Raw genomic sequence first — 13,301 nt, 5'->3', positions numbered from 1 at the left:
TGATAGAACTGATAGTTATGTACTTATGTAAATTATAGGTTATTATAAGGTTAATGACTAATTTAGAAGATAGAAATTCATGAGAATAACTGCCTGGGAATTAATATCAATTCTACCTACTTAATATCGTTCTCTAGGGCCCGGTGCAGAAGTTTTTCTTGCAGCTTCTTTTCCTCGGCTATACAGGTTGTGAAAAGCTGTAGTAGTTTTAGGCGCACAGGATTGACAACAAATATGGGTCGTTCTTCTTTTTTATCGACAATAAAAAGACATTTTCCCAATTAATCGGACTTAACATCTTTAAAATTATAACGGCAATAAATATTTTAAAACATCAAATAAAGATCTGTCCGTAAAGGACTATTTAGTGGTTCTCTTTATCTTGGTAACATACCTTTCTTTGCAGGCGCATTCCAAAAAATATTGTGACAGAGTGGCCCTTTTCATCGGAGACAGCATTTCAATATACCACTCTGTCACAAAATTTTGTGAAAAACAATGAAGCTACGTTAATAACTAATTGAGGAACCGATTAGTATTTTGCTTGTATTTTGAGTATAATAAGGTAACTATATTTTTGGACAATGGAAACATGAAATAAAATTCTAAAACATAACTTATTAAAGCAGTACGTAAGACAGATCATTGTCGATAAAAAAGAAGAACGACCCATATATGAATGTAAAAATTGACGATTCAATGTCACGAAATGAATAAAAATATTGAGTTTCACTTTCTTTTGTGTTAGGTTAGTATATTGTGAGTTAAACTTGTTACATATGCCTACTATAAGACTATTGCCGACGCAGCAAACCCTTCGTTAGCGTTAACATCTAGATTGAGGACAAACGACGACACGTTCCGCAGACTCAATATTATTTCCCCACTATTTCGACATTTACTTTTTGATGTATAATTTTAGATTGTCACTACTTATTCTTGTATCGAACAAGTTAGGTTCTCTTAGTTTTAATTAATATAAGTTTAAATATTGTAATTTCAATTACTGAAATTAAATAGTTTTATAAATCATTTCGGTTTTTTTTCGATCCTCCGGCAGCAGCCTACGTAATTGGCGCAGTCGGTAGGATACTCACGAGTAGATCCGTGGGCACCATAACTCTTCGCACATCAAGAGTGATCGCCGCAAATCTCTCGGGTAGCTATTGAGCTCCGTTCCTGAGTATCCTGAATCTACGAACCAGCTGCCGCCAAGAGGAGAATCCAGACTTCGATTCAAGAGAGGAACCAGAGATGAGATATATGTGAGTACACTTGAACTGTTCTCGTGTTGCTTGCTATTTTTACCCCCTAGTTCTCTTTAGTTTTACACAATTTTTCATCCATCGAAAAATTCCCTCCCGCAGGAACCTGCATCTCGACAGGCTCGCCGCCACGTAGTAGATAGTAATAGGATAATAAATCTAAATTCATTAGGTAAGGATATAAAAATGGCAGTCGATAGAGATAATGTCTACAAAGCACTGCGCATGGTCCCGGAGTTTGATGGGAACCCGAATGTGCTCACAAGATTCATTAGAATCTGTGATCAGATAGTAATCGAATATATGAGCAATGATCCAGGTAGTGAATTAACTAACTCGTGTGTATTAAACGGAATACTTAATAAAATCACCGGTTCCGCAGCAAGCATTATCAACTCCAATGGGATTCCTGATAATTGGTTGGGTATTCGTACGGCGTTAGTTAATAATTTTTCGGATCAACGTGACGAGACAGCACTGTACAATGACCTCTCATTAGCAACGCAGGGTAATAGAACACCGCAGGAATTTTACGCGGAATGCCAAACCTTATTCAGCACGATAATGACTTACGTGACATTACATGACTCTATACAGACGACTATTGAGGCAAAACGAACTTTATATAAGAAGGTCGCTATGCAGGCATTTGTTCGAGGGTTGAAAGAACCCTTAGGGTCCCGAATACGGTGTATGCGTCCCGAGACCATCGAGAAAGCTCTCGAGTATGTGCAGGACGAACTTAACGCTATGTATTTGCAACAGCGTAGTGATGTACCAAGGTCCCAATACAAGCAGTCCACCCCGTCTAATCAGAATTACCAAGCGCCGCCAATACCATTCAACTGGCCAGCCCCTATGGCACAACGCGCTATGCCACCCGCGCCTCAGCCGTTTAAATTCCACGTTCCACCAAATCAGCCGCAACTTCGTATGCCTACTCGTACGCAACAAATGTTCCGCGCTCTACCACCTAATTACAACCCCAATAGTAACGTGTTCCGGTTACCACCCAAAAATCATTCACCGCAAAACTTTCCTAAACCCATGAGTGGTGTACAGCATTTCGTCCCTAAACAGTTACCCCATACTATGATGACAGGACATGATTGGCGTAAATCAGGCAATCCACCACCAACAAGTTATTTTAAAACCCGCGAAATGAACATGAATGAGTGTGCAAGTCCCGACGATTCATATTACAATTCCGAGTACTACTGCGAACCTGAGTACGTTTACTACGCGGATTACGATAATACTTATCCTGTTGAATATGACACCAGTGCATATCGTTGCGATACGACAGACAATCAGCTGAGCGATGAAGGTCAACCACAGCCAGGCACCAGTCAGGTTGAGCAGGATTTTCAGACGGCTTCGATATTAAAAAAGCCAAAATAGAATTAAACTTGCAAACTCAACGTCAACTGCCGTACATAAAAATTTCAAATCCACCACTTAAACTTTTAATAGATACCGGTGCAAATCAATCTTTTATTAGTCCCGAAGCTGTTGAAAAATACTTTTCGCAGTTTCCTCTCAACTACGATCCCTTTGAAGTTACGAATGTTCACGCCACAAGTAGGAACGACTATTCTATCACGTTACCTTGTTTCACCGAGTTCAATGACAACGATAGTATCAAGTTATTTGTATACCGTTTTCATGACTACTTTGATGGACTTATAGGATTGGACTTACTGACGACTTGGGAAGCAAAAATTGACTTAAAGCACGGTAATTTAGTTACGCGATCTGCTATAAATCCAATAAGAATGTACAATTCACATAATGTTAACCTTTATGAGGATATCATCCCCGCCGGTACTTCCAAATTGATTCGAATCCCCATTGATGCACCCGACGGTGACGTCATCATCCCACAGCAGGTAATTTGTAACTGTATGATTTACGAGTGTCTAACTACTGTATCTAATAACCGTGGCTATTTAGAAGTCGAAAATACAACGTCAAACGACATTATATTCTCACTCGATCACCCCGCCCGAGCCGAGTTGTTCAACGTAGAGTGCACGCGCACCACACAAGCTATGTTGCGCGAGCAGGACGTGGTATCGCGATTGCGTACGGACCATCTTAACGAAGAGGAAAAAGCTAATCTCACTACTCTTTGTTCCCGTTACGCAGACGTTTTTTATATCGATGGTGAAGCCCTAACTTTCACCAATAAAATTAAACATCGCATTAGAACAACTGACGAGGTCCCCGTGTACACGAAAAGCTATCGCTACCCATTCGTTCACCGACAGGAAGTTAGAGATCAGATAGCTAAGATGTTAGACCAGGGTATTATACGACCATCGGACTCTGCCTGGAGCTCACCCATCTGGGTAGTACCCAAGAAAGCGGATGCTTCTGGTAAGCAAAAATGGCGTCTAGTAGTCGATTTTCGTAAACTTAACGAAAAGACTATAGATGATAAGTGGGTCATACACAAACACGTGTTCAGATGTGATCACTTTAAAAATATAGTCTATATAATTATATATTACTCCATATTCGCAAAAACTAACGACTATTATAATAATGCACTGAAAATTTAAAACATACGATTTATCTTACTGTTTAAATTATTTGAATTTATGTTAAATTGTCTCCTTCTGTGGGCTGTTCAGATTCGTGGTTACTATATTCTAAGGGGCTATGCTTTGTTTTGGAAGATACAAACTGGAAGGTTATTTCCTTCTATATTGTATTTTATCCTAACGTATAATATTTTAAAAACTTGAAGATATTGAACATGTTAAACAATTAAAAAAATAAAATAAACATTCGGTTATATGGGTTAGCGACTTTTCTGTGGACCCAAAAAACTGACCGAATTTTCCATCTGCTAAAACTACCACAAAACTTATATATTTATTACTGGCCACACCGATTAGGTGTCGGTTTCCGGCATCGATTTACCAGAGATACGTCTAGAATATTTCTTTATACAACTATTTATCTAGTATTAATTAATTTTGTCAGAGTTCAGTGGCTCTTTCCTGTTCCTAGTATTTCTTGATATGTAGACTATTAATATTAGTAAAAATATACCGCCCTAAAGGGCTACGGGGATTATTTTACAAATCCTCTTTTCTTCTCTTCTAACTTCAAAAGTTAAAAAAACAGTCGTTCATTTCATATTCGTCATTCCCTTCTGTGGATATCTTTCCTGTGAATTCACGTGTCCACAAGAGATACTTATGTCCACAGAATGTATGTTTTCAGTTGTCATCACATGAAATGGGGCTTTTTAGACTTATTTATTTGTTGAGGTGGTTCTATTTTAATGCAAATAATTTGTATTTTCTTGCATCTTGTTATGGCATGCCTTCAAAATCAAGATTTTCTTGTTTCAAGTAAAAAATAATTAGTTTAGAGAGCTATTCGATTCATGAAGCATAACCTTACGCCCTACTTACTACATATCGGTTTTGCCGAAAATTATTGGATAAGTATACTTAAATATGGAACAGAAGTCCAGTCAGATCATTTTGGTGGATCAAAAGGACAACTATCTTTGCACAATAACGTTTATTAAGTATTCTACTGATTCTCATCCATCACAGAATACAATAAATACGACATCTATCAGCACAGTTTCTCAATATTTAATATATGACCCAGTACTCATTTGTGCCCACTTAAAACATGTACTAAAACAAATAAAATTATTTCCTCCGGCTTTCAAAGACTTATACTTATTAAAACCATTACAGTTTGTGGAAAAACCAATGGTTATTCCAATTGATGGTGTGCATGTGTCTGAAATACAAAATGTATGCAAGTACTGTCCGCTTTTTAAAGGGACGTTTCAAATTCACCAAATTTTCTGGAGCCCCTAACACAATCCACGCAAAAAGGTTGATCTGTTACAATATGTGCCACTCGCACTAAGTGTCCTCATTTTCAAATCGGCCAAACGCCAATTGTAGTATCCAGCGACTCCGTCGAGTTTTGCATTAGGGTCCAGGGCCACTATTGCCAGTTCAGTTGTTTCTTCTCTTGGAACCCTATCTGCTTCGACGGTCACTGCACCTTTAGAGACACCATCTTTGGAACCTATGTTTGTTCGTCAGCCACTTACAGCACGAAACATGTTTGTGTTTGAAAATATCTACCTTGGTGATTCCCTTTCTTTGACACCGCCCAAAATTGTTGAAAAACGACCAGCGAATGAATGCGATGATAAGCACTTACCACCTAAAATAACCAAAAGACGAAATTTACCACATACCGACCATTATAGATGGCGATGCGGCTCACCACCTAGGAATCACGTTGGTCTAACGGAAAGCACGGTCAGGTCACAACTATATTCCAATTGGGCTAGTCTGAGGGTACTTAGTTCATCTTACGATGGATGTACCTCACTCTACCCTAATTGGGATTTACTCGTAGAGCTTATGGTAAATTGACGAAATCTCACCATCTAGGTATGCTAAAAAATATCCAGCAATCTTTGATGATGGTGATCATGAAATCTTACCACCAAAGAATCAGCGATTACTGATAAATATTTTTTTGCCTTCTATGGATAGGTACTGTAGCTTCTGATCACGTGGTTCTTTGATAAGTAATTTAACATATGTATGGCTTTTAAAATCGAAGTTTTTGATAAAACCTTTAATTTGATATACCTTTGTTATAGTTTATTGAAATAAGTCAATAATTAAGATAGGTATATAAATCTATAATAGCGTAAGGTTACTTATTCACTGACTGACTCACTCACTCATCAGAAAATCTCAGAAACTACAAGTAATCTTTAATTTTGCATGGGGCATAGGGTTTCTTTTAGGATATAGATGCTCTCTAAGACGGGATTTTGCGAAATTTTACTTCAGGAGTAAAAAGAGGTTGCAAAGTCTGTATAAAACTTCTATAGTTTTAACAAGTAGATGGGATTCCAAAGTACTAGAAAATGTTCATTATTTAAAGAAATTAAAAAATATTTACCACATTTCTTTACAACCATCACAAAGAGGTGACGTGACATAAAAGGTGAAAGTTTGTGTGGAGTACTTATATATTTTTTTAAAGCTGTCTACTCGAAAATCGCTTAATACACTACCTATGCGAAGGGGCTCTAGAGTTTATACTAGTATAAACATAAAATAAATGAAAAACATAAGTGTCTAGAAGGAGTAATGTTGATTTCTTGACTGATTTTGTTCTTTTCTGTGGCTTATGTCACTTCTGTGAACATCAAAAATTAAAAAAGTGCCATAATTGTTATAATTTCCTAAAACGATCTAGTTTCTTACTGTCATTGTGACATTTTGATTGATCTCTAATAAATAAACACAAATTTTCAATAAATTGGGATCTTTTTATTTTTCAATTTTTTGAACCCCGTTTTGTGTATGACCCAAGTACCCTATACCCAACATTGCCGATGTCCTTGACAAGCTAGGGAAATGCCAGTACTTTACTACCTTAGACTTGGCAAGTGGTTTCTATCAGGTAGAAATGGACCCGCAGGACATCCCCAAGACAGCCTTTAACGTCGGGCATGGTCATTTCGAATTTCTTCGAATGCCTATGGGACTTAAAAACTCGCCTTCCACCTTCCAACGAGTTATGGATAATGTCCTTAGAGGTCTTCAAAACGAGATATGCCTTGTCTACCTTGACGACATCATTGTGTTCAGCACATCCCTTCAGGAACACATGATTAACCTGGAAAAGGTTTTCCAACGCCTTCGAGAATCCAATTTTAAGATCCAAATGGATAAATCGGAATTCCTTAAACTTGAAACGGCTTATTTAGGTCATATCATCAGTAGTGATGGCATAAAACCTAACCCGGACAAGATTTCAGCCATACAGAGGTATCCAATCCCAAAAACCCCCAAGGAAATTAAGCAGTTCCTAGGTCTTCTCGGTTATTACCGTAAATTCATCCCCGACTTTGCTCGTATAACAAAACCTTTTACCCAATGTTTAAAAAAAGGTAGAAAAATCACGTTAGACTCCGACTATGTTAACTGCTTCGAGAGATGTAGAACTCTTCTCACTAATGACCCCATACTTCAGTACCCTGACTTCAATAAGGAGTTTATACTGACCACAGATGCTTCAAACGTAGCTATTGGAGCTATATTATCCCAAGGGCCTATAGGATCGGACAAGCCCGTGTGCTACGCTTCTCGCACTCTTAACGAGAGCGAAATGAATTATAGTACCATCGAGAAAGAACTTCTTGCCATAGTTTGGGCTACAAAGTACTTCCGACCATATCTCTTTGGACGTAAGTTTAGGATACTGACTGACCACAAACCACTCCAGTGGATGATGAATTTAAAAGAACCAAATTCACGTCTAACTAGATGGCGACTAAGACTTAGTGAGTACGACTTCACAGTTGTATACAAGAAAGGCAAGCACAATACTAATGCCGACGCCCTTTCTCGTATTGAGATCCATAATGAGGAGGTTGAGTCCTTAATTAAGGAAATTGAGGAGCTCAGTTCACTCCTAGGCAACCCTTCTGAAAAACCACCGACTCTAGCTGACTCATCGACTAACACCGTACATACTGCTAACGAACATCCCATCCTAGAAGTCCCAATTACAGACGAACCCCTTAATAAGTTTCACCGACAAATCCGTTTCACTGTAGTTAGTGACGTTAAACGTAAACCGGTAATGACTAAGCCATTCGACACTCACACGAGTGTAGCTGTTCAATTGTCCGAATCAAATCTAGAGAACGATGTAGTTAACGCTATAAAAGAATATGTCAACCCTAAAGTCAAAACCGCAATCTTAATAAATCCACCCTTAGCCATGTACTCTATCATCCCGATCATCCAGGACAAGTTCAAAAGTTCTTCTATGAACCTTGTTTTATCCAAGGTTGAACTGGAGAACGTCAAGGAATATCTTCGCCAACAAGATATAATTCGCCATTACCATGACGGTAAGACTAACCACCGCGGCATTCACGAGTGTTATCTCGCTCTATCACGAAGATATTTCTGGCCTAAAATGAAGGAGCACATAACTAAATTTATTAACGAATGTACAACATGTGGACAAGCTAAATACGATAGGAATCCCATTAGACCACAATTTAATCTGGTACCTCCAGCTACAAAACCGTTTGAGATAATTCACATGGATTTATTCACTGTGCAAAGTGAAAAATACGTAACTTTCATCGATGTTTTCACGAAGTACGGACAAGCGTACCATTTACGTGACGGCACAGCTGTTAGTATCTTGCAAGCGTTACTGATATACTGTACTCATCACGGTCTCCCTATGACTATAATAACTGACAATGGAACTGAATTCACCAACCAACTTTTCTCTGAATTTACCCGACTTCATAAGATAAATCATCATAAAGTTCTTGCCCACTCCCCAAATGACAATGGTAACATAGAGCGTTTCCACTTGACTGTACTTGAACACCTCAGAATATTAAAATTGCAACATAAGGACGAGCCAATTGTCAATCTTATGCCATATGCAATTATCGCTTACAATAGCTCTATACACTCTTTTACTAAATGCAGACCGTTTGACTTGCTGACTGGACATTTTGACGCACGTGATACCCTCGACATGGATCTTACGCAACACTTATTGCAACAGTACACGCAAAATCATAAAGAGCAAATGGAAAAAGTGTATGAAATAGTTAACGAATCTTCACTTGCTAATCGTACCGCGTTAATAGAGAGCCGCAATAAAGACCGCGAGCCCGAAGTAGAATATTCACCGCAACAACAAGTTTTTATTAAAAATCCTTTCGCGAGCCGACAAAAAACCGCACCGCGTTATACCCAGGACACTGTTCTCGCCGACTTACCCATACATATTTATACCTCGAAGAAACGTGGCCCCGTGGCTAAATCGCGCCTGAAACGTGTTCCTAAAAATATGCGAAATTTGCCCAAATTTTAGAAATAGTCACTGAAAATGTAGAGGACCTTATGTCAGAAATAATTAGGTTGGAAAATACGTTAGCTTTTATTCGTGCCTCTAGCACGCATCATTCTATGATAGATGTAGAAGTGTTAGAAACTATGATACGTAAATTAAAATTAATTTATAATAAAGATCAAATTTTAAACTTAGAATTGAGAGAATATTACGATATGATTAAACCTGGGTTTTATTACATAGATAGGCAAATAGTTATCATTTTTAGATTCCCTATAGTTTCAAAAAGTACTTATGACTTGTATAGACTCTCTATAGTGCCTAATAAAAAGCACTTAGCTCTCATCCCCTCTTATCCTTTCATAGCAATCAATACTGAGAATAAGTTCGTGTACATAGAGGCAGAATGCCCGAAGTTAAATAACTGGTATCTCTGCGAGGAGAACATTAACCACCAGATTCGCACCAAGTCTGACTGTATACAACATCTCATTACTAATCAAGCTCTGGAGAATTCCTGCCACTTTACAGAGGTATCACTATCCAGAGAAGCCATGGAGAAGCTCGATGACCAGCACTACGTCGTGTCCTTCCCACAACCCACGAAAGTACGCCTAACCTGCGGAAGAGAAGACATCAACTCACTGCAGGGAAGTTATCTCGCTACTATCCCCGTCAACTGCTACCTGCGAACACCGGAGTTCACTATTACCAATGATAACGATGAGATAAAAGGCCAGCCTCTGAAACTTATGAAGATACCATATGATGAAGAAAAACGCCCTACCACTACATCTCATATTAATCTCCACTCTATTAATCTCAAGGGATTGCATGAGATAGAAGATAGGATCATGATGGAGGCTCCTCTTCAACTGGAACGAGCGCAACCAAACGCCCTGTATCACACCACCATACCCTTCTACATCGTGATATTAAGTGCAGGCGCACTCACCCTCTACATCGTGTTACGTCGCTACCGGCTATGGCATCATAAGACGATTGAGGATCCAGCATCGCCAGCCCCTGGACGACATATTTATGAAAAACCTGGAAATAAGAAACAACTTCAAACCCTGGAGAACGTCCCCGCAACATTTTCACTGAACGTGCTAAAATAGTTGCTCATCTTAGGGGGGAGGTGTTACATATGCCTACTATAAGACTATTGCCGACGCAGCAAACCCTTCGTTAGCGTTAACATCTAGATTGAGGACAAACGACGACACGTTCCGCAGACTCAATATTATTTCCCCACTATTTCGACATTTACTTTTTGATGTATAATTTTAGATTGTCACTACTTATTCTTGTATCGAACAAGTTAGGTTCTCTTAGTTTTAATTAATATAAGTTTAAATATTGTAATTTCAATTACTGAAATTAAATAGTTTTATAAATCATTTCGGTTTTTTTTTCGATCCTCCGGCAGCAGCCTACGTAATTAACTCTTTCTAGCTCACTTTGTAAAACAATCAATAATAAAAAAAATATTACTTGCGTTGTTTTGTTTATTTTATATTTCATACGGAACGTTTTTAAGTGTTTTTTCTTTGTTTGTTCGTTTCAAAACAATGAAGTGCATTACACGGACTGCAATTAATTTGTTGGAATCTCTGCTTGCATTAGTTGGAATAGCAGTAACGTTGCAGCTCAAAGCAATTCGTAGGAGCTTACAAAATGAACAATACAGCAATTGAGAAGAGTCTAGCTTTGAGACAGAGTGCGAAGCATTCGCTCGGAACAAACGAATTATTATTACACTGAGAATTGAGTGGAGTGGTGTGTTGTGGGGTGGGGGGGAAGGAAAATACCTACCTAAAACAATGCGATTATAGTACTTACCTAGAGTGGTATGGACTTGGCTAAACATGCAGCAACATAACGTAGCATCACGCGTCTATCCTTGAAAGGATAGGCAGAGGTCTATGGTAGGTATATACTCAAAATATCCTTACAACAACTTCCCAGCTGTCTCTAAGTTCTATGTTAAAAAGAACATGATGAAACCACGTAATATGAAATTTTCACTTTACAACATGTGTTGCTAAGTATGGGTCGATGACTGAATTATCTACTTAGGATCCAAACATGAATTCAAACTCATAAAGTCTGTTTCAATGGTATCGAAACAGCGTTCTCCCAACGGGGATATTACGATTTTCACAACTATGGAAAATGGAAATACGAGTATTGCCGATAAACAAGAAGTTACCTACTCCGTAATAAACCCGCGTTGAAAATAGGTAATTAAACGACAACTTTGTTAAGTGTTACCGTGCAAGGTATTATATGTTTTAACGACATTATATAATCTGATTATAGTTTAAATTAATCCCTATCGCCTGCTTATCTACAATAGATGATAAAATTAACTACAACAAGACGACATTCCACCTGCTAACGTCCCTGGAGAGTCAAGTAAACGATGCAGGTAGCTACTGAAATATTCTGGGTGTTACAATAAGTATGCAAAGAGATGCTAATGAGGCGAGTTTGGCGGTGTCGGGGCATTAGCGCAGCCCTAGGCCGCCGCCGGAGCCCGAGTTTTATAAAGCCTCTTACGACTCGGACTGCGGTGTCAGTTACGTGACGCGAAGGAGACAGTAGTCTTGTTTCGTTTGTTATGGATGATTCATTAATGATTAAAATACTGGTTCGTGGGGGTTATTCCTAAGCATTTGGTGACATGTTAATTTATTAGTATTTACGTATTATAATTTGTGATGTATAGAAGTAGTAGTAGATGGACTAAGGCAGTTACTGAATGATGGCTAAGAGATGGTATGCGATATCGAGGCAGACCACCAGCCCGATGGTCAGATGACACTGTGAGGTATGCCGGAAAGCAGTGGGTCAGACTTGCACAGGACCGGAAAGGATGGCATGAAAGAGAGGAGGCCTATACCCAGCAGTGGGTGGATACAGGCCGAGTAGATAGATAGATAGAAGTAGTCAATAAAAGTAATTATAGTAAAAGAATAAATTAAATGAAGAATATAAAATTACGCATGGTCTTATTACTTTCTACATAAGTACTTATTAAAAACAGAAAGTTTACGTAGGATAAGACGTTTGACTCTGTTCCGACCATAACGCGGTGGTAATTATTTTTATAAGTAAGTAACTACATTCAGCTCTGCGCCCCCGGTGATCGTGTCTGATAAACTTTCTAGAACTGGGGGGTTAAAAAGGCCACATCAATTCATCTAAAAAAGCAATATCGCAATCTGACATTAGCGCATATAACAGTATGTGCGCAATGCAAACAAAAGTGAAATACTTAGCAATATTCCTATGAATTGCGTTGATGTGGCCTTTTTAACACCCCTTGTCTGGAAGATATTTTTTTTCAGCAGATCCAGAGACCAAGCGTTCACATTGGGTGTGTACCAATACTACAATCAGCTTTCGCTTCATCCACATTGCACTCTCTTCAAAGTTTACTTACAATATTTTCCTATATAATTACAATAAAATTTTGAAATAAATACACTCAAATTTAAAACGATATATGTATATAAAATATTTGTCATGTAGTGTAATCCCGCCCGCCCGGAGGCAGTCTTAAAACAAAACCGTGATCCCTGAAACCGCACCACCACCGCCAACCTGCATATCAGGAACTGACCATTTCTTCATTTTCTAGTCTTTGAGAATTACGCCATGGAATAAAAAATAGCACTTTCTACGTAGATCATCATCTCCCTAGCATTATCCTGTTCCTCACAGGGACCGCTTACCAAACCTGAAGATTTTACAGGTCCGGTTTTTTACAGAAGCGACTGCCTGTCTGACTTTTCAACCCGCGAAGAATACTTACTACGTAGATACCTTCACTAAATCCTACTTATGAAATATATAATATAGGAATGCACAGCATAGCATGATGCGTGACAGTAGGATAATATTTGTACCACTTATGCCTGTTAGTTCGGTTACATAATTGTTTATTTTTTATGTGTTTTATATTATGTCGAAACTTGTTTGAGACGGTATGGATTTCTCTTATGTTGCAAATGTAATAAATAAATAAATAGCGACTAGGGCCTTAGGGAGAAAGAGATTTTTTGAAAAGAAATTGTGAGTAATCACTCCCCTGTCTGCCCGCCGGCGTGGTCGACGATTTCCCTA

This window comes from Pectinophora gossypiella, chromosome 19 (assembly GCF_024362695.1).
Source record: "Pectinophora gossypiella chromosome 19, ilPecGoss1.1, whole genome shotgun sequence".
Taxonomy (NCBI): domain Eukaryota; kingdom Metazoa; phylum Arthropoda; class Insecta; order Lepidoptera; family Gelechiidae; genus Pectinophora; species Pectinophora gossypiella.
This window is presented reverse-complemented; position numbering follows the sequence as displayed.